At 47.1% G+C, this 14,834-nt stretch overlaps 3 non-coding genes across 3 annotated transcripts; all 3 read right to left on the bottom strand.

Moving 5' to 3' along the window:
- Positions 1-837: 837 nt before the first annotated feature.
- On the bottom strand, positions 838-909 carry trnap-cgg (transfer RNA proline (anticodon CGG)). Its single transcript has one exon. It is a non-coding gene; the product is annotated as a tRNA-Pro (tRNA).
- Positions 910-6,990: 6,081 nt separating this feature from the next.
- On the bottom strand, positions 6,991-7,064 carry trnan-guu (transfer RNA asparagine (anticodon GUU)). Its single transcript has one exon. It is a non-coding gene; the product is annotated as a tRNA-Asn (tRNA).
- Positions 7,065-11,525: 4,461 nt separating this feature from the next.
- trnav-cac (transfer RNA valine (anticodon CAC)) lies at positions 11,526-11,598 on the bottom strand. The gene has a single exon. It is a non-coding gene; the product is annotated as a tRNA-Val (tRNA).
- Between the last annotated feature and the right edge of the window lie 3,236 nt (positions 11,599-14,834).

Below are 14,834 nucleotides of genomic sequence, written 5' to 3'. Positions count from 1 at the left end.
GACGACTCCCTTCTCCTCTGCAGACTCCGCTGGGTCCACGGACGGTATCCTCGCTGCGACCGCTCAGACGACAAGCACGTCAGCCCAGTGACTCTGGAGCGGGCCGAAGAGAGCGGGTAGAGGTCACAGTTGAACATGGAGATCAGGGGAGAGGGGGAAAGAGAGAGGTGGAGAGAGGGAAGAAAGAGACAGAGGGACAGAGTAAAACATGGAGATCGTGGGGAGGGGGAGAGAGAGGGGGAGAGACCGCCTGTGGCCTCGAGCGTTCCTTTGTGTGAGGGACGGAAGGAGAGAGGTTTAAATCTCACAGACGAAAGGGAAACAGCAACAGGGAGAAATTAACAACAATGAGGGGTCTGTGGGAGAGAAACGGAAATGGAGACGATGAGTGGAAGAGTTGGAAGGAGCAGTGGCGGGAAACTCAGAGGAAGCGAGATCATGATGAAGGCGATTGTGTTTCATGCCGGGTTCTCGATACAGAACTGATCCTATCCCTCGTCCGGCCGCCGCTGGGAATGAAGGGTCGATCAGATATTCAAACTAAAATCGCATTGCATGTTTATTTACAGCAATATCTTTGGGCAGCTGTGGTCAAGGTGAATGGAAACGGCAGGAAAACGCACTCTCCTCACAGCCTGGAGCAGCAGTGAAAGTGGTGTCCCTGCCCTGGATAGAACTGGGGACCTTTCGCGTGTGAGGTGAACGTGACAACCGCTACACTACAGAAAAGCTGAACGCTTTGGCGTTTACGCGAAGGGTTTTCACGGAACGCTGGGAAGAGGCAGATTTGGGAATGTTTCCTCCGTGTTCAAAATGTCCACCAGCTGGTGAATAAATGGACTCGTCCGGGATTTGAACCCGGGACCTCTCGCACCCGAGGCGAGAAACATACCACTAGACTAACGAGCCCACATCCGTCTGTTAACCATAATGACACAATGAAACAGTTCAAATTTTGGTGTTGTTGCAAGCCCACTGTAATTTCTGTTGCTGAATGTAGCAATCGGACGGAGATGAACAAGGAAGGAATGAACAGGAGAATGGAGAATATTCTAAACTGACCATCACCAGGAAAATTCACGAATTAAGAATTCCTTTCTTATAGAAAGAAGTGATGTCACTTCAGAGAAGATGGAAGAGGAGAAGGTGGAACATAGAAGAAGAAAATACGTGAAGATAAAACTTTGAAACGGAATTATCATTATTGCATAACCCTGTTACAAATCCCAAGAACATTTAGAAATGCAAGGTGTATCGTTATTAAGTATCTCCTCATTTCCGTCTCTCGATCCTCGCACAGAGGAAAAACAACAACCTGAATGCAGTTAATTGCTGTTGCGCTCTGTGTAATTTGAGGATGACCAGATAGTTTCAGAGAAACAGATTCTGGCAAAAAAATTCGCGCAATCAAATGTTTTCTCTTTATAAGGAGAGGCCAGTGCAGTCAATGTGGAATAATTCACACAGAACCTGGTAATATACACATCAGAAAGCAAGTTAGGTGGAATTGAAACCCTGTTCCACGATAAATTGCCAATGGGATGAGTGGCGACGACACCTTGTGCTTCTCACATTCAGCAAGCAGAGCGGGCCGTTAGTCGCAGGGAACGTCACACGATTTCACTTCATTGAAAGCGCCAGACGAGGCAGAAATTTCGGTGTCCAAGGCTAGTACGTACAGGATGGTATTAAAGAACGCAGGGATTCACCTCTCTCGTCCTCGTAACGGTGCAGAGACCGACGGATTTATATCCAGACCGACGTGAGAGACAGAATTCAGAATACTGGGTCTTTGCGAACGTCATTCGCGGAGAAATGTGTTCCCGAAGGTGAACAAATTCCAAAGGTCAGCCACTTCCCTCGCTGGAAGCAAATACATGACGGTTGCTTCACGTACCCTTTGTTCTTGTCTCGTTCAACAGGAAAATGCACAATTGGTTTCAAAGTCCTACCCATTTTCGGAGGTTGATAAACACCGGTAAATCATTAGTTTGTTCATTTTATTTAACATGAGGACTTACTCTGAAATTGTAGTGAGATCACACATAAAGAGCTGAGTGTGGTGGCGATGTGGCGGGAGAGGGATTGAAGGAGGTGCGAGTAGAGGCGAGGTAGTGTTCAGTAAATCAGGCCGAATTGGCACTGTGGGGAATCCATTGATACAATGGTTGGAAGTGGGCGGATCCTGAATCTGAAGAAATGAACAGAATCTGAAGCAATTCCCTGGCCAGCAGATGAACAAGAGCAGGGAATGCAAGTTGCATCTCATTGCTACAGATGTCGGACGGTGCGAGGGCTCCGTAGATTAACTGGTCAAAACGTCTGTCTCGGAAACAAGAGGTCCTGGTTTCAAGACCCAGCGGAGCCTTTCATTTATGGGTTGAATTGCCGTGTGATGAAGGCGGGTTCCATACAAGCACAGCCAATCAGGAACCTGCAATCATAAACCTAAATGCCGTAAAAAGGAACAGAACAAATAAGAACTCTCCAGAAACGCTACCGGTCTTTCAGTGTCTGCGGAGCGAGAAACATGGGCGATCTGTTCAAATATATACCATTTCCGATTTCTTTGTTTTCCGTTTTCTTGCGTTCCACTGTGTGTTTTCGTTTAGGATAATAATCATTTGCATAACGCAGGTCCTGCTTTGTGACCTTTTCGTGGTCCTGGTTCACACCGTGTTGCACAGGTATCTTGTACTCGAATGCCGGCTATTTTGCTGCTTATTTCAAGATACCAGACAGGCTGCGTTACAGATATGAATTGGAATACACACGGATATTTAATACTTTTACACCCATTTGCTTCGTATAAATGTGGGCCACGATCAGTGCACGTCCTCAACCTCCCCGAAAACTCAGGACTGTTCTGCGGCTCCGCAGTGATACCGTCGACCATAATACCAATGCAGGATCAACGCCGCTTTGATCTGTGATTGTTAGATATTGTTCAGCAAAACATTTCCGAATGTATTTTTAACAGTGCAACAGAAAACAAACGTGGAAGAGAAAGATTTCACCCAATAGCAGTGGTGGGATTCGAACCCACGCCTCCGTGGAGACTGCAGCCTTAATCCAGCACCTTAGACAGCTCGGCCACACTACCACACAACTAAAATTTCATTTTCATTCATTACACAATTGAACCTATCGGCTGAGCATGTTAATCTGGGTAGTTTCGTGCCCTCCGTGTGTTCTTTGAAGCTCGCTCTGCCAGATCCTTTGATTGAAGCTTGATGCGTTTACCCTTTTTCCAACTTATCCAATGTTTCTTCAAAACAGACTTGAGAGGGCAGTGGTAAATGTTTGTCACTCATGCAGGGTGGCAGACCATGTGGTTTTACCAGACGTCAGTGCAGGGACACTAATTTTCATGAATATTCTCTGTTTCGACATGGGTCTGCAGGGTTAAGCTTACACATTTCCCGCGGATGCAAAGAGTGACCTCACCACCTTAGCTAACTGTATGGTCACATTCAGGGACCTTTGGACTTGTATACCAAGAGGTCCATGAAGTGTCATCTCAATGTTCTTCATCCATCTCAACATTGCCAATGAAATCACTGACATTGGCCACGATTGCAGAAAATCTCTGCTCAACTGTCTCTGGGATATTCATAATGGTTCCAAACTGCGCCAAGAGATTTGTGAAGAAACGTTCAATATTGACCGAAACACATTTTATGAAGACTTCATGATTCAATACCGGTTATTGGCTGTTGCCTTCTCAGCAAACAGCAAAAGGTGCAACGCACCAGAACCTGCTCCGTCAACACTCTTCTGCCGAATGGGTTCGGAGTTAGGGTTTTTAATGTAAACAAGTAATTAAGATTACCCGGGTTTATGTGGGGTTTAGGTACCAAGTAATCTTCGCACTTGGGTATTGTGAGAAGACAGATTTCGGTGATGAAAATTGACGTTGATTTATGAACTGCAGCAGACGTATCAACAGGAATAAGGACAGCCAGGTCAGTCATCCAAGGAGGTCAAGGCTGATCAGATTGTCTGCTGAATTTCGCATTCCCGCCGTTTGCCTCTCAACGGCTTTTATTCCCAGCTGCTCAGATCATTACATCTGCCCTTTCCCCCTCACCACTACCAACCTTCCGTCCTCACCTGGATTCTCAGTCCGTGTTGAGTGAACGGCTCGATTATTTCAAACAATGTCCTAGATTTCAAGGAGAATGAGAGGGGACCTCATAGAAACATTTAAAATGTTGAAAGGACTGGACAGAGTAGATGTGGCCAAGCTGTTTTCCTTGGTGGGTGAGTCCAGGACCAGAGGGCACAATCTTAGAATTAGAGTGTACAGGTTTAAAACAGAGATGAGGAGAAATTTCTTTAGCCAGAGGGTAGTGAATTGATGTAATTCCTTGCCAGGTACAGCAGTGGAGGCTAGATCATTGGGGGCGTTTAAGGAGGAGGAAGTAGATATCTAATTAGTCAAGTTATCAAAGGATATGGGAATAAGGCCGGAAATTGGGGTTAGAATAGTTTTTTCCCTCATGGAGCAGACCCGCCCCCCATTTCTCATTTCAGTTTTCCCCTTTTCTTTTCTTTGGAGCAGACTCGATGGACCGAATGGCCTACTTCTGCTCCCTTGTCTTGTGATCTTGTGATGTTACACACCATCTGGTTACGTCATCACCCAGTCGAACCCTGATATTTTTTATCATTGTAACGAGTGGGGACGTTTAAGGAGGAGGAAGTAGATATCTAATTAGTCAAGTTATCAAAGGATATGGGGATAAGGCCGGAAATTGTGGTTAGAATAGTTTTTTTTCCTCATGGAGCAGACACCGCCCCCCCCCCCCATATCTCATTTCAGTTTTCCCCTTTTCTTTGGAGCAGACTCGGTGGGCCGAATGGCCTACTTCTGCTCCCTTGTCTTGTGATCTTGTGATGTTACACACCATCTGGTTACGTCATCACCCAGTCGAACCCTGATCTTTTTAATCATTGTAACGAGAGCGGAAAAAATGCCGACTCTGGTGGGACTCGAACCCACAACCTTTGAATTACTTGATAACTCAGCAGTAGGAGACCAACACGCTGTCCATTGCGCCACAACACCACAGTCAGCCACTGTGGTGCATATAGATAATGTTACTGACGAGCAAATCGCAATTTGTAAAAGGTAAACTCTCGTTCCCTCTCTTCATTATTTTTTCACTGAAGAAGCGGCAACTCCAGTCCTCCAGTTCCCATCCAAGTGCAGCACCGGATTCCTCAATGACATTTTGCAAACAATTGGGCAGCACGAATTTCTGATGAAGCATTTTACCGTCGGGTCAGAGAAACTTGGGTACGTTTGACCTCCCCTGGAGGTCGTCGTGGTGAAAACCTTCACCCGAAGCAGTAGAATTTCGGGGAAGAGGCCGTGAGCAGTTGTCAGCGTCACGTCACCGTGAGCACACTGCCTTCTCCTGCACGCTGACGGCAGAATTCGGGTATCCTTTCAAATTCCGCAAGGATTAAACTAAAATTCAGACGAGAACCCACAATGTGTCACGGCTTATGGTCTTCTGTCTCTGAGTTACAGTGTTTTCACTTTCCCTGATGTAACCTGGGTTAACGTCTCTGAATGGGTGAAGACTCTCAATTCTTTCCGTTAAACAGGCACTCTGGTGCAACATTAATCAGTCGCTAGACGGAAATAGACGAAAAATCTCATGAAGCGTGAACGGCTACTGACATTCGGTGATAGTTGATGGAGAGAGCAGACCATTGTGCAGTGATTGAAATGGAAAGATCTCGGAGGAAGCAGCATGTTAAATTACTTGGCCATGGCTGCATAAAGTGTGAGCAGAAAAGAAGAAAATACAGAAGAAAAGCCTATGGAAGAAAAGTGGAATAAAACTGTGCTCTCAGGGAAAGAAAGTAACTGAAAACTATTGGATTGTGAGCACAGTGGTCGAGGAAATGCATCTCAAGCCCAGGGTAGAAAGAATAGCCCCTGAGCCGTCCTTTAAATCTCCGCGCCATTCAGTTGCAAGACAGCTTTTCATGACAAGTAAAGCGGCTCAGTTTCAGATAAATTACACGTGAGAAGTCCAGCGCGTTGTTTATTGCGCCAACAAGGCCAGTCATAAGGTCCTGGTTCAATCGTGACTCCGTACTACCCGTGTAGAGTGTACAGTTTGGACTGTGGTTCTGTGGGTTTCATGCAGGATCACCGGTTTCCTCCCACGTCCCTTTTACGTATGGGTTGAGAGCCTAATTGGCCACCGTAAAATGTCCCAGGTGTGAAGATGAAGCGACAGAACCTTGGGATAATTGACAGGAATGTGGTAAGAGTAAATTAAGATTGATGTAGATGGGTGATAAATGTTTTTGCGGACTCAAGTGGGCCGAAAGACCTGTTTCTGTGCTCCATTCTCTGTGAGTCTATGACTGTCTGGCTCTAAACCCAATCAGAGTGAATGATGTCCCTGCATCGCATTTTGTTTCGTCAGCATCGCAGTCGCTGGGAGAATATTTCGGAAAAACGGCGAGAACACATTGAACAATGAACGAGCATCATCAGTACAACAATGACTGAAATCACAATTCTTGACCAATTCCAATTGCAATGCTTTTTGTTAACGTTGAAAGATTTGAAAATAAAATTTAGTGGATATACTCCTGATCAATTGTGGATTTATGCTGAAATAAAAGTGAAAAGGGAAATGTGACATGTGGAAATAGAGGAAATTAAAGTTTCAGAACTATCAGTGGTCATCGACACGGGAAAGCCGGTGTCTTTGACCAACAGAGCAATCCGACATTCCCTGGTTTGCTTTCGGCATCAAGAAACAGCAATGTATCTTCGTTTCGTTTCATTTCAATATTTTGATTGGATGAAACCATAGAACTTGCGTTTCAAAATTCGTGCAATGTTTTGTCAGTCACCACGGTCGACACCATTTAAAGTTCTCACCTCCGACGAAAAGTTGACTTGCTATTTCAGCGCACAGAGAAGTGTTGAATGTCCGGAAGAAAACCTGAGCTCACCGCCACTGGGTGGGCTCGAACCACCAAACTTTCGGTTAACAGCCGAACGCGCTGGCCGATTGCGCCACAGAGACAGCTGATGCCAATGCCCATCGACAGACCATGTAACGGCGCAGGGACACAAATCAAGGCACTTAATTCTCTTCCCCATTGTGTTATTTTCCTGCCAATTAACAGCACAACGTATCGATAATTTTACATCGCTTTCTAATTGATGGATTAAAATTAATTAGAAATAACTAATTAATTTCTAATTGAAGGTTTGGATATTTCCCGTGAGGTGGAGTCTGAAGGAATAGGAGATTTTACAAGGCAACAGCTTCGTGGGATATCTGCAGTTTCCTTAATTTTATGATTTGGTAATATTTCATTTCAGAGAATAATTTTCTCATATTCCTAACACAACTGTAAAACCTCTTCTTTATCGTGTGCCCTCCGTTTTCAAACGATTCTACCCAGGTAAAAAATAGCCATTGAGAATCCAACTGATTAATTCCCCTCATGATTTTATAAACCTCTATAAGGTCAGCATTCGGCCTCCGTTGATCCTGCCAATCCAGTATCGCCTTATATGTGAAGCTGTCCAGTCACGGCAATACCCCTGTGAATATTTTCTGCATACTTTCTATGTTAACAACATCTTCCCTGTCGCGAGGCGACCAGATATGCGCAAAATTCTCCACGTGCGGTCTCACGAACGTCTTGTTCAGTTCTTAGACGACGTCCCACCTCTTGAACTCAGTGCCCTGACTGATGAAAGCAAGCTTACCAAACTTCTTTAACGCCAACCTGTCTACCTGTGTTGCCAAATTCCGGGATCTATGTACACATTAAATAATACTCTGAGGTCTCTCTGCTGTACAGCACTGCAGAGGACCCTCCCATTTACTGTGCAATTCCTACCCTGGTTTAACATCTGAAAATGCGACACTCCGCAGTTGTCTGAGTCAAATTCCATCTGCCATTCATTGGCCCACATTCCCAGCTGATCAAGGCCCTGCTGTGATCTCAGATAAGCTTCTTCATTATACCACAAATATTATGTCATCTGTAAATGTAATAACTATGCCACCGATATTTTCAGACCATGTGTATATATACGGGACACGGAACAGATCCGTGCAGAACTCCAATGATCACAGGCCTCCAAGAAGACAAACAGCACTGCACTGCCACAAACTGTCTCCCACCAGCAAGCCAAATGACCATTCAATAGGCTATCTCACCCTGGGTCCCATATGACCGAAACTTCCTGAAAGGCCTACCACGAGGCCTCTGTCCAAGGCCTTGACAAAGAGCATGAAGACAACGTCCACCGCCCTGCTCTCCTCAATGCGCCTGGTCACCTCTTCAAATACGGAATAAAGTCCCAGAGTTACACTTACCTGCGCAGAAAGCAGTGCCGACTATCGCTATTGAGTGCTTCCCTTTCTAAATGCAGGTGGATCCTGTCACTCTGAATACCTTCAGATATCCTGCTCATCGTCACCGGCCTACAGTCCATGGCTTGTCTTTGCAGCCCTTATTCTGTAAAAATACATCAGCCACTCCCCCGTCTTTCGGCAGCTTACACAGTTCTAACAATGATACAAAACTTACTGCCAGGGCCCTATCTCTGCCTTTCCACAATGTCCTAGGTTACACCTGGTCAGGCCCCGGGGATTTACACTTCATTATGCGTTTGAAGACTCTCAGTACCTCCTCTGTGATCATGTGGCTATGATTGCAGACAACGGTATTCTCTTTCCTGAATTATCGAGCTTCCGTGAGCTTCTCCACGATAAATACAGACGAGGGATATTCATTTAACACCTCGCCCATCTCCTTTGTGGCTCCACATCCCTAGGACATCAATGATCATTAAATGGACTTCGTCTTCCCTTGTTACCCTTTGCTCTTCATATACATGTAATATCTTAGGTTTCATCTTGACCTTATCCACCAAAGCCATGGCATGACCCCTCTTTGCCCTCCTGACTTCTCTCTCAAGTGCACTCCTACATTTCTTACACCCCTCAAGGGATTCGCTGCATCCCAGCTCCCTACAGCTGAAATTTGTCTGGGGTTTTTCTCACCCTCTAACTGCTCACAACCACTCATTGACGACATAACCTTGATTGCAGCCGATCGCTGATGTCACATTTCATATGTAAGGTCTCTACCCGAAACGTCATCTATCCTTTGACCTCCACAGATGCTGCTCGACCCGCGGAGTTCCTCTAGCAGTTTGGTGAGCAGCATGTTCACCCCGGTTTTACCATGTCAGAGACACCCCACCCCCACACACTCATTGCACAAACTTCCTTGCCCGCATTTCCTGTTCTGTCGACGGATCTCGGGTCCATAACACGGACTATGTTTCTCTTGCCGCAGATCCGGTTGATCAGCCGCGAATTTCGAGTATTTTCTGTGTTTGTCACTGTGGAAGAGCGGACGGGCAGCGCGATGTTGGTCCGCGGAGCGTCAGTGGGTGAGTCACACTGGTATCAGAGGGTTTGACAGTGCAGGAAGCACACAGATCAAATGTGAGGCCGTGATGGTTTCGTGGTCAGTACTCTGCGTTGTGGCTGCAGCAACCTCGGTTCGAATCCGAGTCACAGCAGATGGTCGTTCATACATTTGGCATTCAACGCTTTCCTTTTGCTGAATTTCCGGCCGCCACTTCTCCCAGGATGTTGATTTTTGCTCTCTCACCACCAGCTTTCCCCTCGACACATGAATTCAGTCGCCACATTTCGAGCTGAATCTTCCAGGCAGGTCAACAGAGACGAGAATGTAACCAGGTTGTCTGGGTATTTATAATCGATAAAACAACACGGACCGCCTCAGCAACAGCGCAGGAGCTCCGCTCTCTGATCCAGCCCCGGTAGGCGGAGAGCTGCTCTTCACCACAGCAGCCGTGCCTGGGAGCCGCCTGCTGAACGGGGCAATGTCGGTGCCGCTCACACATCGACTGGGGACCCGTCTCTGCACAGACTCTCTTCGTTAAAAGTTTTTGTTGGTGAATCAGTGCCCACTGGTAATTCCTTTCTCATTCTGTTCCCATTTATAACTCAATCTGTTCCTCACTATTGCAGATGTAAAGGGCTCAGTCCTGCGGACTGGGAACCCACTCGGACTGGACTGGGCCGAAATATCGCAAAGTGGACGTTAATGAGGATATGTCAGATCACATATCGTGGCCGAAACAGAAGACTAATTGCATTGTCAGGCACAGTTCGGGTAAAGGACAAAACCTAATATTTATTTAATTATCCGTCTGCTCATTCCTTCTCTCTCTGTTACTGAGTGCAGATATCCATACCCAGTCAACTCACCAACTCCCGGTAACCAGTAAACATGCAGTTATTATGCGGAATCGCCGAGTTTCTGAGATGCCGGCATATCTTTGACTCTTGGTCTGTCGCTGGGTCCCGGTTGTTTACACACTCCCAAACTCCACACATCTCCTGTGAGCGCTGGACCCAGTGCTGGTCAGTCAGTCCTCAGAACTACCTGGCCAGTAACTAGGTAATCACCCATCCGCCCCCCAGTTCCAGGCGGCATGAGCTGCCACACCCACCCCTCGCCCTCCCACATCCACTTTCTACGGAAACGCAGATATAATCATCGCCTCGGTTTTGAATGTATCCGGATATTTTGTGGGGCAATATTGATGCTTAATCTGAAGAAGTGACACAACGGGAAACGGAGCTGAAAAGTGTGTGAGGGAAAGGAATGGGAATCGAGCGAGCAAGGGAGAAGCGGAGGGTAGATGGAGAGCTGGGACTTTGCTTGTGAGAGAAAGACTGGAAGGTGATAAAAAGCAGAATCAATTGGATCACGAGCATGTCGTTCGGCCCTTCGAGCTCGCTCCTACATTCAACAATGTTTGGTCGATTTCAAGACAATTTTCCCTCTTTTCTCTTGTTCCCTGATTCCTTCATTTCCCAAAATTCGAACTCTCTCTGTGTCAAATTCAGCCATTAACCGAGCCTCCACAGCTATCGCATAGGAGAATTCATCAGAATCGAGATATTTCTCCTTCCTTCAGTTCTAAATAACCGTCTCCTTCAGAACGGTAGCGTAGCGGTTAGCGCGACGCTATTACAGTCCAGCGATCAGAGTTCGATTCCCGTCACTGTCTGTAAGGAGTTAGTACGTTCTATCGTGTCTGCGTAGGTTTCCTCCGAGTGCTCCGGTTTCCGCCCACATTGCAAAGACGTATGGATAGGTTAATTTGGGTTTAAAATGGGCGGCGCTGACTCATTGGGCCAGAAGGGCCTGTTCCCACGCTGTAAATAAAACAAAAGAAAATCTAAAAATGAGAGAATAAAACAGAGCGGGAGACAGATGAGGAGTGAAGTTTATGGAACCATGGCGAGATAGAGAGACAGAGACAGAGACAGAGCGCAGACATGATGAGGGTACTTTGGATTAACCGAATCAAGTGTTCCTGACTTCAGAGCAAAATCTCTTGCCGCTTTTTTCAAGACGAATGAGAACGCCAAGAAGAAGCAATCGCCTCTCTCGCCCCACAATCGCATCCAAAATCATGTTCCTGCCCAGTATCGAACTGGGGACCTTTCGCGTGTGAGGCGAACGTGATAACCACTACACTACAGAAACCACGTCATGAAAGGCACCATTTTACACAAAAAACGGAATCCGCAGGCATTTGACAATAAAACAGATGGAGGGAATTAAGTGAAGCAGGTCCGTTCTGGGAGGAAGCAGAAGCTGGGGAAAGCTTTCAAAGTGTTTCTACAGGTGTCGGCCAGTGACGGTCAGACCAACATATTTACAGTCACACCACCGAATCCGGTGTTAAAGTTGACGGTGTCATGAAGGAGAGGATCAGAGTAGCGCCACGCTCACGGAATATTCTCAGTTTGAGATGGGAGTCAGTTTAAACACAGGAGGCCGGCGGCTGTGATTCTGGAAGACGGGCCCGTTAAATATAAACTGTCAGCACCCTGTTAAACAGAGCTCCAATAATCTGTGTAAATGATGTGGAGCGATTTTTTTTAAAGATACATGCTGTAAAACTCAACAAAACGTTACCTCCGTTTTCACCAGCTCACAAATCTCAAAGCAACCGGAGTATCGATGTCGAAAGTTTTGGAGCTGATGGAACAGATTGCACAACTGAAGTGCAAAAGCAGTTGAAGGCTTCCAGTGTTCAACTGGGAAATACTTACCGAGGAACATGAGATTTTGAGAGTTCCGGCCAATCAGAAGGGCAGGACTGTCGAAGGGACGGACTGGAGGGAGCATAGTGTTGGTACAAGGGCAAATCTGGGGACTGCGGCTGCCCTGTGAGCAGTGACTGTCACGTGATTGTGACGTAACCCTCCCTTCTGTTGTAAACGAATGTTTCTCTCTCAAATAAAGTCGATATAATCAATGGTCGGAATTACAGCCAAGCTGCTGCTGTGGGATCATTTGTGCACCATTTGGCACCTGCGTTTCTCACATTAGAACAGTAACTGTGATTTAAGGAGTCGTTCATTGCTGGGAGGCGCTTTACAATCTGAGGTGATGAAAGGAGCTGGCACGCTCTGATCTACTCCTTTCTCCAAGCTCTCAGTCTCTCCGTGTCTCTTGCACCACTCATTGACTACAATTCCCAGAGTTCAACAGCTGCCGATCATTCTGCCTGCGCACCACCCGTCCCCGGAGCCGAGGACACGGCGATTTGTGTTCACCATTGTGAGTCGCCTCTGCACCGCTGGGAGCGAAGCGGGACAGTGAAGCCTACGGAAGCCTTGCCTGGAAACGCGGGGAGCAGCAGCCCTGCTCCCACCCACCCCCCTCCCCCCCCCCACCCCAGTGTCCTTCTTCCTGTCTCCACCGTCCGAGTACCTCCGCTGAGGCTCCCGAGCGGGAAGTTCCGGCCTGCTGAACGGCCGTCACCCAGGGCAACTGTCTATCCACTGACGTCATAAACAAAGCTCCCCCTCCCCCGGGCCGGCCGGCTGCTGGGACATGCGCACTGAGTCGTCCCCTTGCTGAAGGAAAACGCGGCAGTGGGATTTTCACGTCTGCTGGAGCGGCGCACAAAGATTCAAATAAACAGGGAGACAGCGGATGGAGTGGAGCGCATCACAGAGGCGGACACACACTGAGAGGGTGAAACCGACATCCACACAGGCAGATGCATGTGACCGCTCTGTATTCACTTTGGAGAAACACAATTCACCTGAACTACTCCGGGAAGGGGCGGTGAAGTTCCAGGCCAAATTACCATCAAAAGGAGGAGGTGTTTCATGACAAGGCAGGGTCTTGCATAGACAGACACAAACTTGCACAGGCGGGCACTGCAGAGAATGGGTGAGGCAGATACAGGAAAACACAAAGGTGCGGTCAGATACATGATTCGACAGGAGCACCGACACAGACAGAGAAGCAGGTCCTCCTGCAGCAATGAGTTCGGATGTTGATGCCACTTTCTTGTGAATGCTGCTGATGTGATGTTATGTGCTTGTGATGCTGCTGCAAGCAAAATGTTCATTGCACTTGTGCACACATGCATTTGTGCACTGGCGCATGTGATAACAAACCCAACATTGAGTTTGAAAATTAAATTGAGCTGAACCCCTGCCATAGAACAATACAGGGCGAATGAGTGAAATGGGATGGGAGGACTTTGTATTTGATGGACAGTGAGATACAAAGGGCCACCTTGTAACTGAGATAGATGAACACATTGTGACGAAGTCGGCACGCGAAGATGCAGGAACACACACACACAGAAGCAGGAACACTCATGGACAGGGGCATGGTCATTCACAAACAGAGGCAGAAACACGCAAGAACAGAGGCATGGTCATTCACAGACAGAGGTAGGAACATTCACAAACAGGGACATGGTCATTCACAGACAGAGGAAGGGACACTCGCACACAGAGTCACCGACACACTTAGCAACTTGCATTGACAGAGGAAGTCATGCACAAAAGAAGAGAGAGAGAGAGCGAAATTCTTGCAGACATAGGCATACACAATTTGAAGGACAAGTATCCAAAGATCAGGGGAAGCAGAAACACCCCACAGACAGAGGCTTGTACACTCACACACAAATGGACAGAAAAAATGCAAAACACGGAAGTCATAACTAAATTACGAAGCTGGCACTCTAAATGTCAAGTGGGGGAACACTTCCACGCAGGGTCAAGGCCACAGAGAAACATTCAGGAACATTCAGGAGCTGCAGGTGCAGACACAGACAGAGGCAGGCAGAACTCCAGACATAAACAGGTACAGCACAAGGTAAAGGAGGAACACTGACTGACAGAGACAGGGACACCCACTGACAAAAACAGGAACACTCAATGACAGAGACAGGACCACTGAACGGCAGAAGCAGAAACACTCAGTGATAGAGGCAGGGACACCAGCAGATAGAGGCACGGACACTCATGGACAGAGGCAGCGACACTCAGTGACACATTCAGGAACATGCAATGACAAATGAAATAATGCACAGGCAGGAGAATGGGAGAGATAAAGAAAGACAGGCGCACACGGGCGCACACAATTTTTGCAACAGTTACACACAGAGTTGGGAGCAGAAGAAGCACCCAACATACCGAGACAGGTACTCTCACCACAGACGGATAGAAAGAAAATGTAAACCAAGTCATTTACAAACAAATTCAGAGGCTAGAAATCTCAGTGTCACCGGTGGAGCACTTAGAGACACATTCAAGAATATTCAGACAGCTGAAGATTCAGACACATCCAGAGGCAGGCAGCATTCCACACATAGACAGGCACAACACAAGAGAGAGACAGGAACACTCAGGGACTGATGAAGGGACACTCACTGACAGAGGCTTAGACACTGAGTGACAGAGGAATGC

This window comes from Pristis pectinata, chromosome 18 (assembly GCF_009764475.1).
Source record: "Pristis pectinata isolate sPriPec2 chromosome 18, sPriPec2.1.pri, whole genome shotgun sequence".
Classification (NCBI taxonomy): Eukaryota; Metazoa; Chordata; class Chondrichthyes; order Rhinopristiformes; family Pristidae; genus Pristis; species Pristis pectinata.
The sequence above is the reverse complement of the archived record's forward strand: the minus strand, read 5'-3'. Positions and strand labels throughout refer to the sequence as shown.